Source organism: Pelecanus crispus, chromosome 5 (genome assembly GCF_030463565.1).
Source record: "Pelecanus crispus isolate bPelCri1 chromosome 5, bPelCri1.pri, whole genome shotgun sequence".
NCBI classification, from domain to species: Eukaryota; Metazoa; Chordata; class Aves; order Pelecaniformes; family Pelecanidae; genus Pelecanus; species Pelecanus crispus.
This window is the reverse complement of record NC_134647.1, coordinates 58,780,743-58,800,917: the sequence shown is the minus strand read 5'-3', so window position 1 is coordinate 58,800,917 and position 20,175 is coordinate 58,780,743.

Sequence of the window (20,175 nt, the reverse complement as noted above, 5' to 3'; positions counted from 1 at the left end):
CCTGTAACTGAGAGAGAACATCTTCACAGAAATTACATTGTGTCTTTGATTTCAGATTAGTCTCAGATGTTTTAATATTCCATCTGCTTGCAGTGCATGTGAAATACAAATCTCAGTAGTCTATTTGACATTTGTCTATATGGACAACTGAGGAAGAAATAAAGGATATCGTGGTACTAAAACACTGGCTTTTCAAAGACTAATTAAGAAGCCAATGTTTTTACTGAGAGATGCCATGTGCATTTGAGTCACTAAGTCCTCAAAACAGCTGCGAACCTGTCCTAAGAAGGAGGAAGTAAGTGTGTGACAAGAAGCGAAAGCTCTCAAGATTTCTCCCCTCATAATAAGGCTTTGAAAGCAGGTAATTTTCAACTACATACACAAAGCTAGAAGTTGCACAAAAGAAAGTTCAGATTTAAGCAAAAAACATAGAATCAGCCAAAGGGAATCAGTATACTCTGCCAGCATTTTCATTAATCAGAAAAACCTAAATGTCACGGGATATAAAGCTGTCTGTATTGGAGGACTTCAGAACTGACAGAGCAATCTCAGCTCTACTGATTAATAAAGGAGAGCAGTTTAGTTCCTCTCAGCCACAGGGAAGGTCAGGAAATGGTTGTTGTAGACTTGCTGAGTGGAAAACATGGTCCATAAAAGCAGTTGCACCAGAAAAAGAAAGAGAAGATGGTTTGAAGGGGAAATTCCTACAATGTAGGGCTGGCTGATGGCCAGGATATAAGCTCTTCTGTTTCACTCTTCTGTCAAGGAGAGATTGCTTGGTTTTGCTAGCTAAGATCACTGCATTGTGAGCAAGCCAAATACCAGACTACAAAGTATGGAAACTTCAGTTCTAGTGTGGTTCAGACCTGTGCCGAAAGCAATACTTACTAAGATGCCATAGTGGGATTTTACACTCATTGTCTTATATTGAGCTTCATATCACATAGGTTCAGTCTGCAGCTTTCTATAAATTAATATATTATGGCTACACTGATGTACTTACACCCCATATATTATTTCCTACTCGTGGCTCAGCCAGAATTAATCACAAATGGGTTTAAGGCCATTACAACAAATGAAGTCTTTTCCCAAACAAAAACTGCAGTCTTCTTCCCAAGGATAAACCCAAAACCACACTTTTGGAGGAGAGGAGTGGAAGGGGATTAATTTACTTGCAGAGTAAGCAATGGGCTATTAAAATAAATCCTTTCTCAGGACACAGCCTAAATTTTTAATCAGTCAAATGGTTATGTCAGTATATAACTATAGTGGTATACTTCCCCCGCGCTGGAAAGAATCAAAGGCAGAACCATCAATTTGTACCATTAAGGATTTCTAAAATAATATTAAAACATGTGTGGATGCTTAAGTTACCCATCTCTTTGGAAGTCTCTCTCTTTTGTAAGTTATGAAAAGAGCCAAAATACCCCAAACAAAGAAACGACAAAAAAAAAAAACCTGTAAGAAGCAAATCTTGCCTTGTCTGATTCACCTATCTTGCAATACAGTAGATTTGTTAAATTACCATAAATCACTCCATACTCTGTGCAGTTAAACAGCAGCTCAAAGGGTAATTATATCACAACTGCAATAAAATTCTAAAAATATGAAGTTCCAGAACCAGTTAGTTTTCTTTCCAATTTACAACTGAAGCCTTTGGAAAAGATCACAAATACCAAAAATTTAAAGAATAGAGCCCTTGAAATATAGAGAAAAGAAAGGGAATTCAAAGTAGAAAGAATGTAAGCAATATGTCCTTGCTCCAGATGAGTTGCAAATGTTGTTATGAAGCAATTCACATAATTTTACATGAAAATACATTGAAATCATAATCATAAAATAATTAGATTCATTCTGTACGAAAGTGGTTTATGACATAAATATTTGTTATATGACACTAATTATGCCATTTGAAAATATTTCTATGCTGAAGCTACCAGATATTTGCAGATAAATTAACCATCCCAGACCTAGTCTAAATCTTTTTTTTTTTTTTTTTAAAAATCGGAAAAGCAAACAGATGAAACAAACTCACAAGAAATAACAGACACATAAAATGGCTGCATTTCAGAACTAGCTAATAGTTTACAGGAATATACGTCGGCTATATTCAGCTTCAACACCTAAAATACACCGCAACTGGGTTTGATTGACAATCATTGATAATCACCAAAAAACGTTTGGCTCTACTGTGAGAGTGAAATTAAGTCTCAAAGAAACTTACTATTAGATTCTGTATATTCAGATATTCTATCTTTGCAACGGATTTCTGAAACAGATGACCTAAGGAGGGAGAAAAATCAAATTATTCTATGGAAAGATGCAATGAAAATTCCCACTGTTTTTGATTTGCATTGATTTACACATGACCCAGATGTCCCACATGAGAATATTAATTGTTGAATAAGGAGATGATGATAAAGATATCATCAAATCCTCATTCCCAATTCTCTTTCTATTCCACCTCTATAGTCCTTGGCTAGGTCTCATAAATGCTCACAGCATTTGATACAAGCCCTTGAACCAAGAGTCCCCTTCTGGCAGGGAAGTATCTCCCTTCTAACCACATATCCACTGTTCTTGGCAGTGACTTGAGTTAGCAGGAAAGAGGAGTCTCAGCACAGATGGACCTTTCAGTGCTAGCCCTACACTTTTTCCCTAAATGGGGGAAAGGGGAGGGCAACTGGTTCCTGCTCCCAGGGCTGAGTCTTAGCCCTAGGCAATTGTCCCCCTGGTTAAGCCAGGAGGGAGATCTGGTTCGCTCACTGCTAATGAGACTGCAGCATTGGAGCAAGGAGTTGTGATCCTCAAACCACTACACACGCCCATCCTCCTGCGCGATCTCTCCTAACACATCAGGCAGAAATGCTGTAGTTACTCAGTGACTGATCCTAACAGTGCAAAAGCTCTGCCCAGATCCCAAACAATCTTAGAGCTTGCTGAGGGAGACCAAGATCTCTAATAGCCTCCACAGTCACTGCCAACTTCCTTTTTACCAGGACGCGTTTCTGTAGCTCTGTTTTGTTCAGTTGTGCTGCGCAAAGGCATCAGATTACAGAGTGCACTGGGCATGGTGTGACTTTCAAACACTACTACACAAAGCATTTCACATTTTTTTCTTCTGAAAGCATCATTACTTAGCAGTGGTCCTGCTTGGCCAGGTCTTACCACACTGTGTAGGTAAAAGAAAGGCAGAGGAAGAGGAAATTCATCTGAACATGCTTGATTCTGTGGTTAAGCAGATTTCCTTTCCCAGAGTATTTCACCGACTTTGAAAAAAACCCAAATGGACAGCCTGGGCTGTACCTGATGTGCAGGAGCTCACAGGGAATGAAGTCACCCATGAAGGCAATTGTACTCAAGTGGGAAACCTGCAAAAAGGGGCGACAGCATTTTCAAATACATCTAAGAAACAGAAAGGACAAGCAATGACTGGAGAGTAAAAAGGTACCCCTGTGGGCTAAACATAAACACTTCTCTATAGCTCCCTGCTCTACAATAGCTTTACTAGGAGGCAGTTCAGGGGGTGTGGCATCTTGCTCTTTTCAGTACAGACTCCTGCCTCATTTCCTCCCTCCAAGTAACAGTGATGTCTGTGCGTGTGTGCGTGATGGAGAGAGAACACACGACACCTCTGCCCTTCAACAACTCTATCAAATTCTAATGCACCTAAAAAATCTCTTACTGTTCTTCAGGGAGAAGCCAAGGAGCTGATTCCCATTCCAATGAAGGGTAGAGGAAAGTAGGGAACAGCCATAAAAACCACTACTATCTACTGTAGAGGCAGGGAGAGCATGAACTCTGTAAGCGTTACACTCCATGCAAGTGACTTGGAGACTCCCCTCTTTCACCCCACACAGAGTTCCCCAAATAGTTCCCCCTCTCTGCCTGGTACCACAGGGCTAGGAGGAAACAGACTGGAAGGATGGAGGGAAGGCAGGAGTAGTAGTAACCAGGGTATGAGCAGCATTTTCATATAGCCACAAGCAAATAAATTTGTGTCTCAGGTTGGATTGTTGCAAGCTGCCCCCAAAAGACTGGGCCACCCGCTATCTGCCATCAGGTATCAAACAATAACCATGCTTACCCTGCATACTAACACCTGCAGGGTCTGTGCCACCCAAAAGCTATCATTCCTGGTGCTTGCTGTGTTGAATGCCAAAGGAACTGGGACCGAAAGATACCAATGAAACTGCACTCTCTTTGTTCTCTCTTCAGGTGATTTCATGCTGCTCGGTTTCACCCTGCGTTCATTTCCCTAAGAGTTTAGCGAAATAACAATGGAGCATTCATCTTCCTCGCCCAACACAACTTCCAAGTCCAGATTCTCAATATCAATATGGTGTCACTTTGGCATTCATCACAAATTTTAACTGTGTTGCTTTTTTGGTTTTCTTTGTTGGTACTGGTTTTTTTTTTGTTGTTGTTGGTTTTGGGTTTTTGGGGGGTTGTTTTGCTTTGTTTGTTTTAATTCAGGAAACGGTGTTCTCCACTGGTACCTAAACCTGATGCTGTTCTGTGTTAACATGTTTACAAAATGTTGTATAAATTAGTTTTCTCAAGAAATGTATTGTTGAGAAGCCACTTTTGTCTTCTTTTTGTCCACAGGCCTTGAAAGAATAAAGCACAGAGCATTTAATTCAATAAAAATTAAATTCTCTACATATTCCATACATAGCTTGGATTTAAAGTTATGCACGCTTTTTTAGTTTTGCATAATTTTACTTGCATGGAAGTCAGATCTTATGGCTCAGCTCAGTTACACTGACGCTCGCCAAGGTTGCACATCAGAATTAAACAGTTCCACAGAATCTGAAGGCACACATCAAGGCGGGTACCTCCATAATGCATTTCATCCTGTAAAATTAATTTGACAGCCTTACTGTGAAAACATTGATCATGCTAAAGAATATATGTTATAATGTTCTTAAATCTATGTTGAATATTTGCTAAAGAATTCATTTTGCACATACTTTTTCAGGCTTGTTTGCAATTGCCAAGAACTATTTCTTGAAGAAAGAAAACATTTTTACTTAATATGTCACATTGAATCAAATTATTTTAAGGTCGAGAGTAAACAATACAGCTTTTTGTGCAGGCATACTGCTATGCTGCGGTCAACCCTCAAGCAATGGTGATTTGACATCTTCACTTCATATGTTGCCTGCATGATTGTGCTGTACCTGCTCAGGACAGAGATCGTATTTTGGTATCCCTGAGGCACTATTCACAATCTGGCCCAAAATGATCATAAGTCTATGATAAGCTCTCAGAAGTGCCAGGCACTTACTTCTTGCTTACACATAAAATCATTCCAGGATAACACTAGGCACAGTTATTGTGAAATGGGTGTTCTTGAATAGCTCCATTGAACGTGCCCCCTTAGAATTTGCTGCCCTTAGACAGCGGCAGCATACCCATAAGCACTGAGTCAGATTTGTGCTGAATATCTGCTCCTCCTCCTGGTTTTGAATGAGTGCTGGATGCTGAGAACAGCTCAGGATTTATCTTCGTATACGGCATTCAAACATTGTGCAATGAATGAGTTTGTTTCACATTATGAAACATCAAATAAACATTTTTACCCACAGCGTCTTTTCTTCATAACCTTCCATCATCCAGTTTGAAAGCGAAAATGAAAAGGAGGGGCAACATTTATTTGAATATTTGCCACCCATGGACCACTCCTTGTTGAACTCTCATTCAGAAGCCCCCTTCAACAATGGCAGATTTTTCCTTCCCTTAGTCTGATTCTCTTTTTTTTCTTTTTTTTCCCGTTTCATTTCTCCTAGTGCTAACCTCTAGATTCTTATAGAAACTCATATGACTTTGTCTCAGCAAATGAGCAACCACAGCTTTAAAAAGCAGCAAGCTGAATGCCAGGCAGGGAGCTGTGCTCTGCGCAATCACGCTGAAACTCAGGAGGAGTACTGCAGCTGGAGGTGCTAAATAAGCTCCCTCTGGGCAGGATCCCCCCCTATTACCTTCACCAAATCCACCCTGCCTTAAGCAAAACTGATTACTTGCTTGCTGATTGCTTCCTATTAGCTAATCTGTGTCTGCTAGTTAATTTTCTCAAATTATATGCAAAATTATACACAACTATATGACACACTGCAGTAAATGCTGTCTTACCTGCACCATAAAGTCATAGTGGTGCCATGTTTGCAGAAGGCCTGACAGAACATGAGTCAAAGCAACAGTAACACCAGACAACAAAAAAGAACCCACACAGAAAAAGAAGAAAATGCCTACTGAAACAATCTTTCCCAAAGTATTTCCATCCTTTCAAAACAGCACTTACATACTTCATTGCAGTTCAGTGGACATCCCCTTATCTCTTGGACATTGTTTCCTGTGTGCTCTGTAGCATACTTAAAGACATGTCTGTTCATTCTGAAGCTAGTGCTTGAAATAACCAAATAAGATGGGGACTTTTGGGTTTTTTTAAAGCACAACTTTAAGCAAGCCAGGACCAGTGTCAGGGTAGGCTACTGAACCTGTGTTTTGGGCTATCTTTCTACAATATGGTACTTCTGAGCTAACTGCTGGTTAGTCTGTGTTGTAAATGAGTAGACCAGCTTGTTTTCTGTGAGTTCTCTGTCCGTTTTTCAGTTTTTCCCAAGTAGGTATCTTCTGTGACGTTAACTTACGTACTGTCTGCTTCTAGCATTGTGTTCTGCTTCCACCTGGACTGCTTCCCACCTAGGATGCCAGATTCATTGTCATACAATGCTGTTGTCTACAAGTCCTCCTAGTGTTCTGCTATCTGTCAGATGACAGTGCTTATATCCAAGAGTATTTGTGTTCATTTTTCCAATAAGATACAGGATAACTTTACACCAAATGCTTTCCTAACATCCAAACTATGATTAATTTTTGGATGGAAATGTATTCCTACAGCTGATTGCAGTCATTATGGTACAGAAGCACAAAAATGCCTCTGAGCAAGGTATATACAAGCATAAACCACAAATACTTACCTAGAAGGCTGGTCTGCTTACAGTGATGCTGTTGGTCAACTTCTGATAGCCCATCTCTTACCCTTCTCCACATTTTGACATGATTTTTCTCTCTGGGGCTGTCCAAATGGGTTAGATAGACATCTCCAAAGATAAGCATGTGGCAGGCATTACTTCTTCCTCAGTGGCTTGTCAAGAAACTACTGCTATAAAGCTAAAAGAGTCCAAAAGATTTCTATAATCTTAACTCATAATATTCATCTTTGAATTTGAAACAGTTAGGAAATCAGACTGTCCCCACAGACTTAACTTTGCACATCAGGGTCTATGTCACATCTACCTCCCCCAGTTTCCCTGCCTGTAAGCTCTTCAATTTATATGTTTCTCACACACACACACTGTAAGCCATCTTAAAATGTGGCAAGTTCATAATGCTGATACTCAGAAAAAGTCTGTCTAAAGATACACTGGTTGGCTTTGTTTATTCTCACACTATAAAAACAACAAAGTAATTAGCACTGGCAGTAAATTCAAAGCTTCTTTAAAGAGAGTTATCAAAACTGGAAGGAAACACTGACAGTTCACTATAAGTAGAGACAAATTTTTCTGAGAAGTTTCTGTAGCATAAAAAGACTTCTGTAACATTGAAAATCCCATGAAGCTACATCCTGGGACATACACTTCTAAAATATATTTTTAAAGTATTGTCCCAGAAACACTTCCTGTTCAGTCTCGTGAAAGTCCATGTACCTTGCTTATTTGCTCTTTTAGTAGAAGTGCTAAAAAAAAAAATCGACAACACAGGTAAGAAATGGGGGAAGGGTGGAGGGCAGAAGTAAAAAATACATGAGCTGCATTGCAGTAGCATGGAAAGAAGGTTACTTGCTGCATGTTATATGTACTTCTTCGTCAAAATATTTCAAATTGATTAGTTGTCTGCAATAATAGTTATATTAAATCCAAATTTACCGAACTATCAGCCTTCTCATTTTCCCTGCTACCTCCATACTGATTTTATCCTTTCTTTTAATCAAGAATATTATTTGTCCTGGGACATAGAAAACATTTACTGCAGATTAAAAATGACAATGGAAGAGAAAAACTGAAGACAATACCAGATTATTCAGGAAAAATGAGATCTGCAGTTCAGACCTACCAAATTTAAGATGGTCCGACTGGTCTTTTTAGATCACATATTCATTTGGCCTTCTCCAAATTTCTACAGTATTCAGAAAGTTCAGTGAAAATTGTCCTACTTGGGTAGACTGGTGTCTCGTCTGAATGAGAACTGCAGAAGATAAATCTGAGCAAAAGTGAAGGAGAGACTCACTTAAGCATTTCAATTTCATTAAAAGGATTAAAATAAGTATTATATAAAGTCATTTATGTAATTTCAAATGCTTTTCTATCGCTTCTTGTTAATGGGCATAATTAAAGTCAGCTAACAGAGGTGCAGAAATATTGGAAATATATACTTTCAAAGTAACAGCCAGGTAAACAGTAGGCTCTTGTGCAAGACACAAATTGTGGCAAAGAGCCAAGTAAATACTTGAGTGATTTAAAGAGAGGTAAGAGAAAAGACAGCATTGGGAAATTAAACACTCTGAAATAAAAAGACATTTAGCACAAATTGGCTATTTTAATTGTGTCAGAAAAGCTCAAGAAACATATCACTGGGGCCTTATAAACACATACAATATGTTCCCTGCATACAACGCAATGGAATAGCCAAAAATAGCCAAAAGAGGATGGCTGAGGAGGAGGAGGGGAAGCTTGTAATCTATCATGATGAAACAGTCCATGCTGTGATATTCCCAAAACACCTGGAATTCTCAGAGTATGTAAATAATTGAATCTCAACAAGAGTAAAACAAGGTATCAGTTTCCTTTAGTTCAAGAAAAAAACCCTTTCACGTGTCTCACAAAGAAATATCACAATTTCACAACAGCTAATTTTATAATTTGTGCTCATGTGTACACTGCCAAAAATCTAGTCTCTGTCAAAGAGAAAAAAAGGCCTAGTATCACTATTGTTTCTTCAGTTTGTTTTAAAAAGTGACAGTGTTAGCAATATAAATTCTGGCATAGAAAGAATAGCTCATTTTTCCCATATCAAGCTCAGTCTGACATACTAACAGCGGTAATGCTCTCTCCCCCTCCCAAGATCAGCATAAAATATTTACACATCCTCTTTCTGCCTTATAGCAAGTGTTATTTCCTATACTTAGTATGTTAGGAAATATCACAGAAGATGAAACTCCATGCAACAATTATTTGGCAAGAGGCTCTGTCTGTCATCTTCTTCTTCTCATAAGAAGATCCGCTTTAGATTTTATGAAATTCTGGGTTAAAATACAGAGGCATTATTTAAAACTGGTTTTTATGCAAAACAAGAAAAGCTTTTTAGCTAAACATGGCCAGTTCCTAGAGCAAAGTCAGTCTATCAAGCCTGTAAACTGGTAAATGAAAAAGAAGGTTTTTTTTTTCTTCAGACAAAGTTATACTGAAAAATATATCAACCTCATTTCAGTTTGACATCCCAGCTTTATTTTCAGTTTGCTGATGTTCAGCAACTTGCCCCACACTGATCAATAGAGACACATTCTGGAGGGGTGAAGTTTCTGACAGATTTTACCCCCTTGTCCAGCACTCTGTCATTTTAGGTGGAAGAGACCAACCACTATGGAACAATACAGATTCACAAAGAAGTTCTTCTAAAAAAGCAATTAAACTGTTTATTTTCCTTTCCTTCTTCCACTGCAAACAGGAAAAGACAAATGATGCTAGCGAATAAAATAAGACGAGCGTGCCCTCCACTGTCTCTGACCCACAAAATCCTTTGTGTTATTCCTTGCCCTTAGAACCTTCCTTTCTCCAAGTTTCCAACATCAGCCTGAAAAAATACCTATTGACATCTAAACTTTCTCATTACAGTTTACAGATAGCTCTCCTTCTTAAATCATAGACTTTTAAGGTCAGACTTACACTTCCTTCTACCTGGAAACAGTATCTTTCGCATATTACTACAATATTTGGACAGTGAGAGCACCAAATACCAGTCCTGAGGAAACCGAGCTCACATTAAACCCTTGAGTTTGGGGCGAGCTGGGGAGTTCAGTCTTCATTCCCTTTTGTTTGCATGAGGAACATAAGCAGGGTGAGAAAAAGAGAAGTTCCAAGATGAGGCGGGAAGAGCTTTTCTCTGCTGTTTCCACAGTGGCCTCTGCTCCAAGGGATAACAAGAAGAGAAAAAGTGGTTCTGAAAAGTCTGGTTTTGATACATGTCCTAGCTCAGTGTATGAAAGTTGAGCAGGCTGAAAATGTACATATTCTTTGTACAACCATCCAACCATGTGAACTATCTGAAGATCATGCATCTTTACTTATTTACCTATTGTAGAGAGTTTTTTGCTTTCATTAACATTCAAATTAATTAAGGAAAAAAATAGTTTGCATTGCATGGTCTGCAATAGTTAAATCGTGTAAAACCAGTTTTATAAATGATCTACGCCAATCTTCAAAACCTCTTAAAATTGCTTATGATCAAGCAAAAGCTCAAAAGGAAAACCAAAAACTAAAAGTCCTGTCAAACAGATTATCTACCTTGAATCCAAGCAAATACCCACTTAAACTACTTTACTGCTGATACTACTTTTTATGCTGTGTTTATCAATAGTTTACATATTGGAAGCAAGTTTCGTTTAACTGCAATATTAGATACATTTAATGCCTTTACTGTCAGTTACACTGTGAAAGATGATCAGCAGTGTTTTCAGGACTGTCAGATTAAGGCTACTAGGCCCCAAAAAGATGTAACTGAAGTTGATATAACTGAAAAACAAGAACTCCTGACTACTGCTTTCTGCTTTTGCCTCAGCGTGACCTGCAAAGTGATGCTGCTCTCGGCTTTCCAAGCTGGTTTCACTTTCTGGTTCCTGTATGGTAATTACCAAGGCCCAGCAATGGGGCAGAGTAGCAAAATTCATAACCAAGGGTCTGAATATACACTTCTTTTCTGGCTAAGTGAAATCCAAGCTATATCGGTGAAGCCACAGTTTTGCTGATGTTGTCTCTGGTAGATGTCTTTGAAGACGGACTTTCTGGAGATCAGCTAAGGCATTTTGATGCAGCCCACTGCAGGTCCCTGAAGTTAAGAAATACTCCGGGAGCTGAAAACAGCAGTGTTGGTATCCAGGCCCCGGCTCCCCAACCTCAATTTAACATATTGAAACCTTTTATGTCAGTGCATGCCTTCTTACCTTTGGATTGTTTGGGTGAAAAGGCTGGTCCTTTGGGGACAATCTAATTAATATCTTGGATTTCATTCTGTACATGAGAGGTACCGAGCTCCTTGTCACCAGTCTGGCTTTGTATCTGAAGTGCCACAGGAGCCAGCATTTTCTTACTGAAAGTAGAAAAGTACAGTGACAGATAAATATACCCAAATCCTCACCTAAGGACTGCTTTAAAGATTCAGCAAAACTTTTTCAGTCAGTCGCCTCGGGTTCTTCTAACCAGCTTCTAAAGCTGGTTTCTTAGCTCTTGTCACGATACATTGGATGATTTGAAGTTTGTGCTGAACTAAAGCATACATGACACTGACTCCCAGGTCCTGCAGGACCAACGAACCCTGCTCTGGGGCAGTGGAGGGGTTGCAGAAGTGTGCAGAAATTTGAAGTTCTGTCCAGTTCAAGTGCTGAGAGTATCTCTCTCGTTCTGCCCAGCCCCCAGCTGTTCTTTCAGCTTGTTGATTGCTTCCAGTCGACAAGATAGGATGTGAACATGTTGTACAGAACAAAATGGACCATTAGACAGCCCTCCCTAATACCACTTATCAGCAGTACATTTGATGGGATGAGTGTTATGTCTCAGTGTGTTTTGGCTTGTAGTTTAACCACACATTTCGACCTACCTATTCTATTCACAGCTGCTAGTATTGCCTCCTTCCCTTAGCAGCTAATGAGGTGTGAAGCTAGGTTTTCTGTATTTAGAAAGCCATAGCTGTTGCTTTATGGCCATTTCTGCAGCATTCTTTGGCATAATTTGAACATTTTCATCTTTGGAAGACATACTATATTACTAGCGCAGAGATCTATGTTGTCCTTCTCCTAAGCTGGGGGCAAGCACTGACAGCGTCTTTCTGTTTTCACCGGATGTCCCCTAACCATACTACTGTTCAGGGAAATGCATGCTTTCATTAATCCGGCTCTGTGCAGCACACGTGTTCTGGATGAACAATGCAAATGTGTGTGGGAGGGAAGTGGGAGGAGGAAAGCAGAGGAGAAATGCAGATCATGAAGTAAGAAGTGGCAATCACTCACAGCTCTCCAGATGAAAGCAAGATGCTGGTAATAATCTCAGCAGAGAAAGCATGAATGCTGGTACAACGTGCGCCACTATATCCAGCTTCATCTAGATGTCAGGTTGCTATGCTCTACACTCAGCTGTACCGGCATTTGGGAAGTCCCAAGGAGTGTTCCAAAGGGGCAATGATAAACAGGATCCTCTGTGTGTGTGTGTAGGTGTATATAGGAACATGTACATGAGTATGCACACGTGTATGAAGTTGCAAAGCAGTTGCCATTTTTAGATGGAAAGGTTACCAGGCTAAGAGGATCCTTTACATGTTCCATGTTTGTGTAACATGGAACGTGTTTTGTGTTCCATGTTACATAAAAACCTTTGATCATATACTTGTTTTAAGCAACTCATACTGCCCAGCTCAGCAAGGTGAATGTTCACATTTGCTGCTAAAATTAATGTCGATAACATTTAAAAGGTCATTTCTTGGAAGCTTTAAGCTCTAAGAAACAGAGAAAATACATATCTAGCAAGAGACCTGGTAACTTAGATTTATAGCTTGACCTTAAATTATGGGAAAAGATTTTATACCATTCCAGATTTATAATTCTCCTTCCTGGAGACCCCGACTATAAAAATGAGGCTGGAGTTCAAGAAGCAAGTTCACTTCTGGTTTTCTTAACAAGATGCTGTCCTTGAGCTGTAGGAATCTTGTAACAATTCAACATAAGCCAGACAAGCTTTCAAGTAATTTGTGTGCTCCCTTAATTGTCTTATAGCTAAAGGTTTTAAATCCAAGGTGAAGTATGTACTTCCTTATGTCCACAACTGCACAGAGACACTGAGCAAAAATTTTAGCTTTTATTATGAAGTTTTCTTAAGATTATGATATACTTTTTCTCCATATCCAAACTTTAAAAGTACCTTTTCTCTTCCCAGATTTGTAGCTTACAAAACCTTTGCACTAGAGCATATAGGAATTTTCAAAATTATATCAAACACAATAGCCATTCTTAGCTACAGAAAGAAATTCAGAGGTAAATGCTTTAAAACCTTATGGCCTCGCTCCTGCATAATGTGTAAAACAGACCCCTTGTCCTGCAGTCAGTAAAATCTGCTAGAATAGGATTTCACTACAGAAAACTTGAATATAACTGTTATTCACTTGACAGCTTAAACTGATGATGACAGACATGCTTATAATTAATTATTTCCTCTATTTAGGAGTCAAGACAAAAACCTACCTATATGTTATTGCATTGTTTTCTGTTACACAGTTTTGCACTTCTCGTTTATCTTTTTTATAAAAGTATAGGAAATTGGAGCATATGATGAAGAAGCAGAGAATGGGAAAACTAAATTTGTCAGTCTAGACAAAAAAAAAAAGCTAAAAGGGGATGTTATTGCTGTCTTCAACTACCTGGTGGGTGGTTATAGAGAAGACAAAGTCAAACACTTCTCAGAGGTGCAAAATGAAAGGATGAGGAACAACAGGTACCAATTGCATCAAGCAAAATTATGTCTCAATATTAAGAACCAAAATTTCACAAGGACAGTTATCTAGTGGAATGAGCTGCCCAGAGCAGCTGTGGAGCATCCATCCTCAGAGTCAAAACTTAATTAGAAAAGGCTGGGAGCAACTAACATTGAAGTAAGCCCTGCTCTAAGCAAGGGATACAGGTAGATGATGTCCTGAGAGTTTTGCTAGCCTAGGTTATTCCATAACTCTCTAACACCGTTGCATAAATATGAACCAGAAGAGTTTCACCAAGTGCTTGGGGAACGGGGTGGGGAGTTGGTTTCTGAAATTTGAAAGGTTTTTTGGTGGGATTGGGTTTTTTTTGTTTTCAGCAGCTTCAAAAATTGGAAGTTTACTTTACAGTTACTTTCCCTTTCTTAGTTTCCAGGAGTAACTATAAAAACCTCAGATTTTATTTTCTTTTTTTCTTCAAAGGGTTGCTAGGAATAGATTTCAAATTATCAGAGGTTCCCTTTCTTATTTAGGGCCACTGACTGACCATAAGAAAAATGTATTGAGGCATTAGATGTATTTGTTTGAAATGCCCGATATTGAAATTCAAACAGTTCTTCAAGCAGAATTCCTAACAAGAAGGATTTGTGACAGGGAGTCTACAAGATTTACTTTGAAGAAAAAAACGTGTGTTTAAGAGACCCACCAACCTTCAAAAGAACACCTCTTTCAAAAGGCCCCACCTCACAGCTATAAGAGATTTTCAGAAGTTAAAGTATTTGCATAAAGTGGAAAGACTTGCAAACTGTACAAGGCAATTACTGGAAACAGTGGTGTAGTATTGAACAAAATGGTCCTGATTTTTCTTGTTTTTTCAAAGAAGTCCATTATTTCTTTCATCTACACTAAAACTATAGGCCAAATCCTGTAGTTCTTAGTAAAAAGAAGTCATTTTACAGACCTCCTGCTGGTCTTCTGTACAAAGAAAATGAATACTCAAATGAGGTGAAGAGCAGAAAGAAAAGGAGCTTGAAAATAGAGTCCATATGGAAAGAAAAACTGCGTTTAAAATGCACTCAATAAACACTGGAGATCTATTACAGTGTATTTGAGCAGCTTTTGCTGACATTTATATAACTATTTGTATGTGTCTATACAGACACATATATGCACATGTATACACACACACCTCATTCCACATATAGCTATTCAGATTAAAAAGCCTACCCCTTATGTTTAGTCATAACACATTGAAACCTACATACTCTTTGGTATCACTAAGTAATAGTTCCCTGAGATAGTGGCCTACAGTATCTTATTTTTGCATGTTTCAAATCAACGTATTGAAACTATATTTCAGGAAAAGAAGGGTAGAAAAGATAAAAGATACAGATAAGTAGTAGTGTCAAGTTAGGCAATTCAAAGTGATCACTGCATTTATTTTTGGTTTTTCTTTTAAAAACATTTTTTCCCCTTCTGGTTTATGCATAAATACTGCTGCCTTCTGCATTCCACCTTTATGTTTCTCCTTATCTCTGGAATTAGCTCTAAGATGCTTCAGGGAGAGGGGGAGGGACTTTAAAATTATTTTTGCAGCGCAGAGTAGGACTGGTAGAGCTTTTCATCAACATGTGCGTGCACACACACACATGCGCATATGTACACACCAACCACCACACTTCCACTGAGGATTCTTCCCTGATCTGTAACTGCCAGTAAGGACTGAAAAAAAAAAAAAATTCCACACTGCAAAACACGGTAGAACAAGTATTTTTGTACAGCAGCTCTCTAGATTTCATCAAGGGAATCTCTTCCCACTACTGTAAACACAGTAGTATCATTCAGCCTACACACAATAATATATTTTAATCTGGCAATGCTTTCCAATGTGGCAAGAACACCTAAAAAGTAAGATAAGGCTACCCAATATCTGCATTCATTCCCATTTGCCTCCTTTAGTAACTAGGAATTTTTAATTAATTAAAAATTTGATTCACTTTTAAAACTATCTTAAATAATTTAAAAATATTACTAACCATCAATCAGTTCCCACTAAATAAATTATGCTAGCTGAATTGCTTCATACTGTTTAAAATCATGTTGCGTATTTAAGAGCAAAAATGTAAGAATCCATTTTTCTATACATCATGCCCAGCATACAAATGGTACGGAAAAAAACCAAGGTTCTGTAGTTGCAAATATCTACATAGCTGACTAAGAAGATTATAGACATAAGTATCTCCTAATTATTCTCTGTATAATTAACAAGTTAGCTCTGAAATGCTAGGACTCTGAACTGACATTACTTCTTGTGGACACTTGGATGGTGAATTCTGAGGATGGTTATGAATCAGTAACTGAATCCAGCTTTCTTTTAATATCTAAAGTTTACAGATTTGCACACAGAGCTATAACTGAAAGCAGTTTGCAGAACTGTCCATGAAGTTTGTTTGGGGCACCTTAAATTTATTTATTTTTTCTGAAAAACCAGTCCTCCATAATTAATACTATGCTTTTCCTTTTTTTGCCTTAAAGTTCAATTTGCTTTTTTGATTTTTGGATAGATAAATGTAGATATTTCTTGCCTATCTGAGATGGTGTTTTGGAGATCAAAATATTTCCAGTATTCTTTTGTTTCCAAAAATGTAAGTATATATTTCTGATACCACTATTTTATCAGTAATGATACCATGGATGATAAAGATAGCAGAGGAACTTCAAGATACCACAACCTATGCAGTAGAAAAAAAAAAGGCTTTCAAAACTAAACTCTTAATCCTGGCATATGATTTAAGAAAACAGCCAAATACAATAATCAAACTGTAGGTAGAGGGAAAGATAGGTAACATGGCCTTTAAAGTCAGTCCCAATCACTGATAGAGACCTAGGCACACTCCATACTGAAACTGTTAGAAACTCTTTCCATTTTTATGGCATTTCACTAGAAAACAAACAACAAGAACAAAAAACCCTACCTCTGGAATGAACAGTCTATGAAGAAGAATATGATTTCCAAAGTGAAGCAAAGGTTTTCGTTTATGCCACTCTTTTTAATGTGAGGGTTTCCTCCAAATGTAGAGCCTACTGCCACTCACCTTCTACTAAAACTCTGAGCATTGTCTGTGTAGTCACTGCATTAAATGCAATGAGAGCTTCCAGCCATTTCCCAACACTTAGACTTTCCTTTGCTCAAATTTCGAAGTCTGACACTTTAAGGTTTCTGCGCAGAGGCTGTGATTTAGTAACGTTACTGAAAACCATAGGCCTGAGAATGTTTAACTAAGCTCTTGGTCATTTCAGAGGAAGAAATACAGCCTCTCAGGACTCACCATTTTCCCACACGGATATTAGTGCAAGCTAGAGAGCACTAGCTCTAGAAAGCATTTAGACACTAGATGTATACAGCAGTTTTCCAACATCATGTCCCTTGAATAAATGCTAGAAATGAAACTTCACTCATTAAAGTAACGTGGGTGCACTGCTTGCTCCCCACTGCTGCCTGCAGCTGTTAGACTACCTGAAAGACATCATGCAGTACAGGAAAGAACTGGGCCATCTCTGCATCCTCTCTAGACCAGGACACAGACGGGCTGTCCGCAGACTGTGTGGCAGAGGTCCTGTCATGCCATAGCACCCATAGTTCTTGCCTCTGGGGACTGACGCCGCCTCTTTGCTGCACCACTAATCTGCTCCTTCAGAGCTCAAGCAAACTGCTGGTAGATGAGGAACTAAAGCATCTTCATCCTCAAATGCTGGTAGGATTCAATATGCTCAAATCACATTCCTGCAGAGAACTCTGAAGGTTCCCCTTGCAAAATTATTTTGCAGGCCAGTTTTCTAAAATAAACATAGATTCTTTGACAAGGGAGTGCGTTAAGATGTTATTAAGATTTCTGAGCCCGGTAACAGCACAACGTACCATCTAGCCACAGGCATAAGTATATTTTCACACAAACCTTTGGTTTGTTGGTAACAAGCCTATCAGATACTGCCTGGGGAGGGGGAAGGTTCCCATAACCAAGTCATCCCTTTATATTTTTAATCTGCAAACTTCAAAACAGCAAAAATTTGTATAGAGGAAGTCAAAGTTACTGTAAAGTGTCAGGTTGCTGAACTTCTTACCGCCAGCTCTCCTCCCACCCTTTAATTCACATACCTATTGACACAACTTTCTACGCTGTAGAGCCTTGTTATTTCTTCAGTATCACTGTTGCTGTAATAAGAAGTGTTTCACATATTGCAGAACTGCAAGAACAAATGTGAGAGGGTCAGAAGAAAACACTGATATCAAAGATATTATAATGAGAGGAGGTAATTTATACTGGGAAATTACAGGGAAATTATACTGTTCTACCCGTAATGCTTCAAAGCAGTCCCCAGTGTAATAAGACGTAGTCATGGTTTTTTTTCTGGAGTATATAGGACACAGTATGCACATTATGAAAAATACACCAACCTGTTGCTTTTAGAGTCAGTTTGCACAACATCAGAAAAGCTTGACACTGTAAAACAACACAGTTATTTGATGTACATAGGTGAGTACTTCCTGCCTCACCTCACTGCAGCTCACAAGGAGAAAGCCTTGTCTTTTCATTACCATTTCTATCCCTCTTCTTTCCAGGTGGGATTTACAAAAACATGGCTATAGGAGCGAGCGAATGGGCTGGCAGTGCTATGCATGCAGGTGGGTGCAGAAGCCTGCCTGAAGGTCATACTGAACATAAGGCTCTGGACAGCCAGTGCTGAGAGGGAGCTGCTGGCACCTACAAAATGCAGCGCGCTCTGTACTATAACAGGTTATTTCATAAAGCCAGAGTCGTTTTCGTTCTGAAGGCAAGGAGGAGTCAAGTGGCCAGAAAGACATAGAAGAAGAAGAATTTCTGAGATTCCCAGTACTTTGGCATAAGGTGTTCACCCCTACCTAGAAAAGGGGGAGAAGCGAAATGGACAGCCGAACTGCTGTAATATTCTGAATTCTAGGACATGTATCTACAATCACCTCTGCGATTAAGGGGAGGATCTCAGGTGGCTTGGAAGGAAAAGATCCAGTAGGGCACACTGACAGAATAAAAGCTATTACTTTTTAGGCCTTTACTAAAGAATTTCAATGGATTTAATTTAATTTCAAGAGGGTTTTGAGAGCCAATATTGTGTAGCCTTTTATCAAGGGTTACCTTACCATAAGCATGAAGTTTCTTTTTTTAATCTATCTTTTGAGGTTTTTCAAAGCAATGATTTTTTCTTTTGAGAGACTTCTATTATAGCCTGTGCCATGCTCTCTGAGAGGAGGTTTAATCCATGCCACTTCTGCTGTTACCCATAGTGTCACAGAAGAGCAATGCAAATATTCACAGTATCCTCAGACAAAAATACAGAGAATACTTCCGTGCTTTCATAGTAGTCAATTCCAATTCTTTCTCTAGAAAAAGAAATCTTTCCAGGCATTTATTTCAAAGATAAATTAGGCAGCTGCTTAGAATAACCAAATTGATAATAATTTGTCTATATTGTCATTTCCAGCAGCTCCTGTCTGACCATATATTTACTAGCAAAAACTTTTCATATTAACATTAACTGCATGTTAATGAAGTGCCATTTTATATTAAAAATATAAATATTTTTTTAAAAAGTCATCCACCTTGTTCTTGTGATGACTTCTGAACAGCACAGATCAGTGGTCAGACATTCCCCTTTAAAATGCAGCACGATACCAGCAATCCTGTGGCTCTCCACAGGGCCAGAAAGTACTCCCTGTGGGTAGACAAGGAACTTCCAAAATGTTCCTACTGTACAATACTTTGAACCTCCTTGTTCTTTGCATCTCCCAGGCAAAGTTTGATCCCTAAAATTTCTGTGCAATGATCACAGAAATACACAGCCAACATCGCCACACGTGAGCTGTGAGGGAGACATGCAAGGAGCTCTTCTTCCACGGTAGACCCTGCTCCAAGATCCACCATTAAGAGCACAATTCCTGTCAGAAATGCACCTTTCCAGTCTATTACACTTCCAGGCCAATGATACACACCATCTTTAGGACGAGAGGAAATGGGCTTAAGCTGCGCCAGGGGAGGTTTAGGTTGGAAATTAGGAAAAATTTCTTTACGGAAAGGGTGGTCAAGAATTGGAACAGGCTGCCCAGAGAGGTGGTGGAGTCCCCATCCCTGGAAGTGTTCAAAAAACGGGTAGATGTGGCACTTTGGGACACGGTTTAGTCTGGTCTACCCTTGATTGGCTTAGAGTAGACTTGGTAGTGTGGGTTAATGGTTGGACTGGATGATCTTAAAGGTCTTTTCCAACCTAAACAATTCTATGATTCTTTGATCTTTGATCTACCTCCGGGTCACCACTCCTGTTCTTTTCCATCCCACACAAAGGACAATCTCCAGCAATACTGGGCCAAAAGCAAAGTTTAGAGCTGAGTCTCACCCTTCCTCCGAA